This window comes from Penaeus japonicus, unplaced genomic scaffold (genome assembly GCF_977035675.1).
Source record: "Penaeus japonicus unplaced genomic scaffold, GWHDUDI00000001_assembly GWHDUDI00000019, whole genome shotgun sequence".
Lineage (NCBI taxonomy): Eukaryota > Metazoa > Arthropoda > Malacostraca > Decapoda > Penaeidae > Penaeus > Penaeus japonicus.
This window is the reverse complement of record NW_028234421.1, coordinates 12,316,969-12,324,468: the sequence shown is the minus strand read 5'-3', so window position 1 is coordinate 12,324,468 and position 7,500 is coordinate 12,316,969. Positions and strand designations below refer to the sequence as shown.

The following is a 7,500-nucleotide window of genomic DNA, read 5'->3' as shown; positions in this document are numbered from 1 at the left end:
CTCCCTCTCCCTCTCCCTCTCCCTCTCCCTCTCCCTCTCGCTCCTACCTAATACCCAACCTTAAGTGCCCTCCCTCAGGCCCTCGTGACAGAGGGCGACGGAGGGACCGGCGCGGGGCAGCAACGCCCGAAGCGACAGCGGCGCGTTCACCAGCTGTTTTACCGGAGATGTACCCTAGTATATACTTTGGTGGATGTTTATCTACGTCTGTGACTGTCTGCGTCTGCGAGAGAGTCCGAGGCTGTGTCTCTGTCTGTGTATATATAGTGTAACTGTCTATGTCTACGTCTGTGTATATACCTATGTGTACGTGTATGTGTGTGTTTATGCTTATGCTTATGTGTATGCGTATGCGAATGTGTATGAATGAACATGTACATGTTCTAGTTCTGTATCTGAGACTGTGTCTGAAGCTGTGTCTGAGGCTACGAGTGCGAGTGAGTGTGAGCGCCCGGGGCCAAACCTCCCTGTCGGTTAAAACGCCTTCAAGGTCAGGAAGGCGTACCTCACGGCGGCCGCCCCAACCCTCACCGCAGACACTGTCGCCTTCACTGTCACTGTAGCTTCACTGTGCCCTACGTCCTCACTTCGAATCTCCTATATTCTCATGCCCATTCCCCTGGCCCGCACGCCCATACACCGCCTCCAGAAGCGTCTCACCGTCAGCGACTTCTGCTGATGAAGATATTACTGGCGAAGGTTGCATGAACGCCGTGTGAAGGAGAACTGATAGACAATTAGATATGACCAAGAGGAAAGGAACAGCTGATCGAGCAACCGATAAGATGCCTCGATTATCTTTCAATAACTCAAGGCTATTTCCACGAAACGTCGACGCTATCACCAAGTACACTATATCAGGGATGAGACAGGTGCCCCACCCTCCCACTCCCCCTCCCCGTCCCGCAAAAGACACAGTCCATGAATCCATATTATTGATTGCTCAGACAACATTCTGAATTGTCTGAGCTCTGTAGCGAAAGGACAGTCGCGAGCGCACTCATAGGCCTACACACTTTAGCTTGCGTCGGCGTGTCTGTGCGCCTCGAACACAACGCACAGACAGACACACAGACACACACGCACACCACCGACTTTGAGGACAAACTGACGGGGTAAAAGTGGCTTCGCTCTCCCTCACCCTCCTTCTCCCCCCCACTTTCCTATCCCTCCTCCCCTCCCCTTCGCGGTCACCTCAGGACAACCCTTGGGGGAGAGGGGGGGGGGTGAGAGGGGAGGGATTTTAGGTGAAGAGGCAGGAGGGGGAAGGTGGGGCGGAGAAGATGGAGACCGAGAGGATGGTGAAAATAAGAAAGAGCAGAGGGGAGGGAAGGAGAGGGAGGAGGGAAGGAGAGGGAGGAGGGAGGGAGAAGAGGGGAGAAGAGGAGAGGAGAGGAGGGGGGAGGGAAGAATAGGGATGGAGGATGGAAATGATAAGCAGGAGGAAGAAAAGGGGGAGCAGGAGAGAGAGGGAAATGGTAAAAGGAGGAGACGGAGGAGGAAGAGGTGGAGATAGAGGAGGAGGAGGAGGAGGACGAGGAGGAGGAGGAAGAAGAGGAAGAAGAAGAGGGGGAAGGAGAAGGAGAAGGAGAAGGAGAAGGAGAAGAAGAAGAAAGGGGAGGGAGGTAGAGAACAAGAAAACAAGGAAGGGGAGGAAAAGAAAGAAACGGAGAAAAGGAAGGAGAATGGGGGGAGGCAAAAGAGGCTGAGAGGGTAGCTTAGGGAGGGAAGGCGGGGAAGAAGGGGAGAAGGGGAGACCAATATGGTTATGTGGCAGTTTCCCCCTCGCGTTCCGCACCTTAACTACGCCTAAGATATCGATCTGGATGAAGGAGTCGCCTGTTCGCCGAGTGGCAGACGGCGCGCGCGAATAATAACAACAACAACAAAAACTACAAGGACGCTAACAGATACAAGGCTCCCACAATAAAGGTTAACGACGCCCTTGATGAAGCCGGGGGAGAATAAGGAAGAAGGCGAGAGGAGGAGAGGAGGGGAGAGGGAAAAGGAGATAAAGGGAGGGAAGGAGGGAGAGAGGGAAAGAGAGAGGGAGAGGGAGAGGGAGAGGGAGAGAGAGATAGAGAGAGGGAGAGGGAGGGAGAGAGAGAGAGAGAGAGAGAGAGAGAGAGAGAGAGAGAGAGAGAGAGAGAGAGAGAGAGAGAGAGAGAGAGAGAGAGAGAGAGAGGGAGAGAGAGAGAGAGAGAAAGAGGGGGGGAGGGAGGAGGAAGGGAGGGAAGAGAGGGAGAGAGAGAGACGAGAGAGAAAGAGAAGAGGAGAGAGAGAGAGAGAACGGGACGAGAAAAAGAGAGAGACAAGACAGGGAGAGAGAGACGAGAGAGAGAGAGAGAGAGAGAGGGGAGAGAGAGAGAAGAGAGATGGAGAGAAAGAGAGAAGAGAGAGAGAGAGAGAGAGAGAGAGAGAGAGAGAGAGATAGAGAGAGAGAGAGAGAGGAGAGAGAGAGAGAGAGAGAGAGAGAGAGAGAGAGAGAGAGAGAGAGAGAGAGAGAGAGAGAGAGAGAGAGAGAGAGAGAGAGAGAGAGAGAGAGAGAGGCGACAGAGCAGACAGAGAGAGAGAGAGGCGACAGAGCAGACAGAGAGAAAGAGAAAGAGAGGGAGAAAGATAAAGAAAGAGAGAGAGAGAGAGAGACAGACAGAGAGGGAAAGAGAGAGAAAATCGAAATCTATACCAATGTCATCTGCATCAGATCACGTGAACCGATCAATCCTCCCGTCTTACCTGTTGTACTCAGCCACGTGACCTGACTCCTTTGACCTGTGACCTGTCACTAAGAAAGAACGTTCCGTGACACATGCCTATCACTAGTCTCTATTCAATCACGTGTCCATCGGGATTTGGTCATGTAACGCCAAGCGAATCCCAGAACTCGCTCTCATGTCCTGACCCTGTTGTCCTGTGCACACATTTCGTATTCATCCCTGCTTTCTCCGCTAACAGTAGCATTGCATACAAACATGAGCAATAGCTTGTAGTTTTGCGCGCACCTTAAGCACTGCGCAAACAATGTCCTAACTAAACCGACCGCTTCTAATTGACAGCCGTGAGACCCGGACCATCTGCATCGTATCATGAACACAAGTGAAGTTCGCGAGACGTGCTACTGTCCTTATGTTTTCACAATCACCAAAGTCAAGTCAACGACGGTGAAATGGGACAATCGAACCTTCATCGTTTATCTTATTCTTTATCTGAGCTTGGGCTTTATCTTCGCCCTTATCTTTACATCCTTATCTTCAAAGGAAGAAAGATTTTCAAAACATTGTTGACGTTAGTCGCAGAAAGATTGCAGGAAGTACGTCCAAAGGGCTTATTCTATCATTCTTTATAATAGTAACTCTTTGTTGTCAGTTCTTATTACGTCACTTCGGATTCGTGCTGAGAGTATTCAAGCATTCCTCACAAAGACTATGCCATCCTTACTAAAATGGTCACAGCGTAAAGCGACGTTGCTCGCACCTTTTCTGTATATGACGTGATATCCTGTACAATGACCTCAGCACTGGTTGCATACTATAAATGTACATGTAGGCAAGCAAGCGTTCACGCACGCACATACACACGATAACTAGATTAAACCTAGAAAAAGGCATTCATAAAGATAGTCGAGGGCCACAGAGACACGCAGACAAACAAAGAAACAAACACAGCCGGCCACCCTCCCTTCTTCCCTCCCTTCCTCCGCCACGTGTTCTGCCGCGCAAATGTGCACATTGCGTGTCGCTTTCAACCGCCGCTCCACACCCATATCTGCCACCATCCACTCTTCCACCCATCCTCTCCATCCATCCATCCATCAATCCATCTATCCATTAGACAAATCCCTCTCCCCCACCCGTCCACACCCAACGCCCACACACAAATCACTCTACCACTTTCAACATGACGCGCACCGAAACGAGTGTATGCTTATTCGAGGGTTAGAGGGTGAAGCCATTTTTTTAAGGGGGGGGGGGTCGTATAACTGTTTTCCTTAATTTTGGTGTTGCTATTGCGGCGGCGGGAGATGGGGGTGTTGTTGCTGCTTGTTTGGGGGATAGGGGTGGGGGAGGGGTGGGGGTATATCGGCCATGATGCAAGGTCAAATTGTGGGAGGACGGACGGGGATAGGGGTGGGATGCAGGGGGTGCGAACTAATCAGTGATATCAAAGTGCATGGTGTTGCAATTGCGCGCTGTATTTCACTGATGCCTAATCCAATAACTGATAACATCAACAAAATGATAATAATAACATTGGTACACTGATAATAATTCCTTAGAAAAATAATAACATATCTTAATAACAACAATGATATTAACACTATAAACAACGAAACACTACCAGCAACAATAACAACAAAAGAAACAAAAACTACAACAAAGGCAATAATCGTAATAACGACTCCAAGTACTATCATTACCACTATCATTAATATCATTAACATTACAACTGAAATACACATCGAGAGACTGAGAAGCGAGAGAACCCCTGCATTTTACACATATGGCGAGGGGTGGGGGGTGGGGGGCAGGAGCAAGAGAAGGGATGTCACTATCTCTTCTCGCCATCGGGACTCGGTGAAATACTTAGAAAAACAACTGAAAAATAATAAAAAGATAAAAAAAATACCACGTTAAGAATACAGCGGAGAGAGTAATAAGATAAGCCCCCAAAGACAGACTGGGTATCTGAGGTGCCAAGGTGAAAATGAGAGCAAAGATAAACAGATGGGTGAGAGAGGGAGACAGAGAGAGGTGAAAGTGAAGGGTGTGAAGGGAGGGGAGGGGGGCGGGGCAAGGCGGGCAGGAGGGGGGAGAAGAACAAAAAAATAGAAGCAGAAAGAACATGTGAACAGAAGAGAAGACGGTGGGAGGTGGGGAAGAGGGGGAGATGGAGATAGGTTCGGTCCGGAAGAAATGCAACAAGGAAAAAAATAATAATAAAAATGAGAAACGAATATGAAAAATTAAGAAGAGAGTAATAGAAATGATGCGTTTCCACAAAATATGAATAATAACTACGGTATAAAACATATATACAAAAATGATACGAAATACGGAGAGAATACATGAAATTCGAGACAAAGGCAAAGAAAATGGGAAATTCAAGGCCAAGCAAATGAAAATGGAAACTCAAGGCTCCAAGAAAGAAAATGGGAAACTCGAAAATAAATGGAAGAAAATGGGAAACTCGAAAAGAAATGGAAGAAAATGGGGAAACCCGAAATGTCATTTAACGATCTAAACACGAACGAAGCGAAGATATATTCGAGAATAAAAACTGGACGTAAAGATAGGAAATATAGAGAAGATAGATACAGAGAAGAAAGAGGGAGGCAAAAGGAAGAAGATCAGGAAAATAAAGTGGAGAAGAAAGAACTAGAACATGTAGAACAAAAGAAACGGATAATAAATGGAGGAGGAGAAAGTACAAAATAAGGAAGAAGAGGAAGAGAAGGAAGAGGAGAAGGAGGAGAGGAAGGAGGAGAGGAGGAGGAGGAGGAGGAGGAGGAGGAGGAGGAGGAGGAGGAGGAGGAGGAGGAGGAGGAGGAGGAGGAGGAGGAGGAGGAGGGAAGTTAACGGTTCACTTGCTAAGTTAAACGGCCCTTTCACTTTCAGCCTCAGTCGGTGTGGAGACCCGCATTGCCCTCGCGCCTGTCCATCTGTCCGCCCGTCTGTCTCTATCTCTCTCTCTGTCTGATTGTAGGTAGGTCTGTCGGCCTACATCTACTTCTGTGGCTACCCATCTAGGTCTCTCTCTCTCTCTCTCTCTCTCTCTCTCTCTCTCTCTCTCTCTCTCTCTCTCTCTCTCTCTCTCTCTCTCTCTCTCTCTCTCTCTCTCTCTCTCTCTCTCTCTCTCTCAACTTATTTATTGACTTGTATACTCACTACTCAACCTCACTCACTTAATTCCTCCTCCTTCCACTATCCCCCCCCTCCCCCCCCACACACAACCAGGTAGAGCGTGGGCGTTGCGAGAGGACCGGCCTCCATCTCTATCTCCTCCTCCTCCTCCTCCTCCTCCTCCTCCTCCTCCTCCTCCTCCTCCTCCTCCTCCTCCTCCTCCTCCTCCTCCTCCTCCTCCTCCGTCCAACCGTCGTCCAGCGGCCTCTCCTCGAGTGCAGCCCCGATGACGCCCCCAACGGGATGCCTAGCCTCGGGGCCGTCGCGGCTCTCGCTAGACTTGGCTCGCTCTCGCTGTCTCGCTCCTCTTTTGGCTCTTGCTCTTTCTTTCTGGGTGGGGGAAGGGGGAGAGGGGGGAAGGGGGAGAGGGGGGAAGGGGGAGAGGGGGGAAGGGGAGAGGGGGGAAGGGGAGAGGGGGGAAGGGGGAGAGGGGGGAAGAGGGAGAGGAGGGAAGGGGAAGAGGGAGAGGGAGGAAAGGGGAGAGGGAAGAAGGAGGAGAGGGTAGAGGGAGGAAGGGGGGGCGAGAGAGAGAGAGAGAGAGAGAGAGAGAGAGAGAGAGAGAGAGAGAGAGAGAGAGAGAGAGAGAGAGAGAGAGAGAGAGAGAGAGAGGAAAGAGAAAAAAACGAAAAACCGTCCCAGCTGCGCCGGGGAGAGGCCGCCCACAGGTGAGAGGAAGGCCCGCGTGTCTTGACCCGAGTTCATTAGGCACAATCGCACGCGTAGGTGTGACGTCACCCATCAAAACAAACATCTGCGCGTTCTCGTCGTATGTCACCGGCGTGCGCTTGCCAAAGTTTTGAGAAAAAAAGATGGCGTACTCACAATCACAACTGTCATCTGGACTTGAAAGTTGAGCTTATTTGCGAAATTATAAAACAGTTGGTCCTTCATCTACAGATATGCTTTATTTGCAGGCTCCAACTGCCTATAATAAAACAAACCACCTTATTCCTACCTCAGACGTACCAGGTGCCTGCATAGTACTTAACCTTTTTTCTTTTCGTCTGCGATGTTTTACATTGACGTGTTTTATCATTTTTTTGTGTGATTGGCATTGTGACTTTTTCTTTGTGTGTCACGTAGTCCCCTTTAGCACTAAAAGCGAGATCCCGAAGCCCCCTGCTTGCATCCTACGAGGTACAGCTGCGGAAGGAAGGAGGCCGCTGCTTCCCCTCCCGCCTCTTGCCCCCATACCCCTCCTCCCCTCGACGAGACCTGGAACCTGTGCCAAAGAACCTGCCCAGTTCCGCTCGGTTGCCCGGACAACCAGATATTTTCTTGCGTCTTCCGGTGGCAGATTTCTTGCCCTTCTCTGCCTCTCTCTTGCACATATCTTGCCCTTCTATTGCTCTTTCTTACACCTTCCGAATGTCCCCCTAAAAATTTCATTTTGGTTCTTTTGTTCAGCGACCGATTGTAAATGAAAAACAAAAACGAATCGTCACAGGTCGAAATGTTCACAACCTTCACTCCACTGGACTTTTCCCAATTACCTTTCTCTTCTTGTCTTCCCTATCACACACCCTTCGTTCGTTCGCTGTTGTCTCTTTCCGCGAAGAGACGAACAACAAACAATGAGCGCCGAACACACGCACACGTT

General features: G+C 49.6%; 1 protein-coding gene across 21 annotated transcripts in view; it reads right to left on the bottom strand.

Annotated features, from left to right (window-relative positions):
• Positions 1–7,500, bottom strand: part of Cip4 (formin-binding protein 1-like Cip4) — a 160,153-nt gene that overhangs the window by 85,724 nt on the left and 66,929 nt on the right. For 10 of the 21 annotated variants that reach the window (XM_086547366.1, XM_086547370.1, XM_086547371.1 and 7 more), the window contains exon 1: positions 1,017–1,128. The exons of 10 other annotated variants lie outside the window; for them this stretch is intronic. The gene's annotated coding sequence lies outside the window, so the exon portion shown is untranslated. Of the gene's footprint in view, positions 1–1,016; positions 1,132–7,500 lie in introns of those variants that run through there. One more of the 21 variants, XM_086547367.1, reaches the window with a different exon arrangement.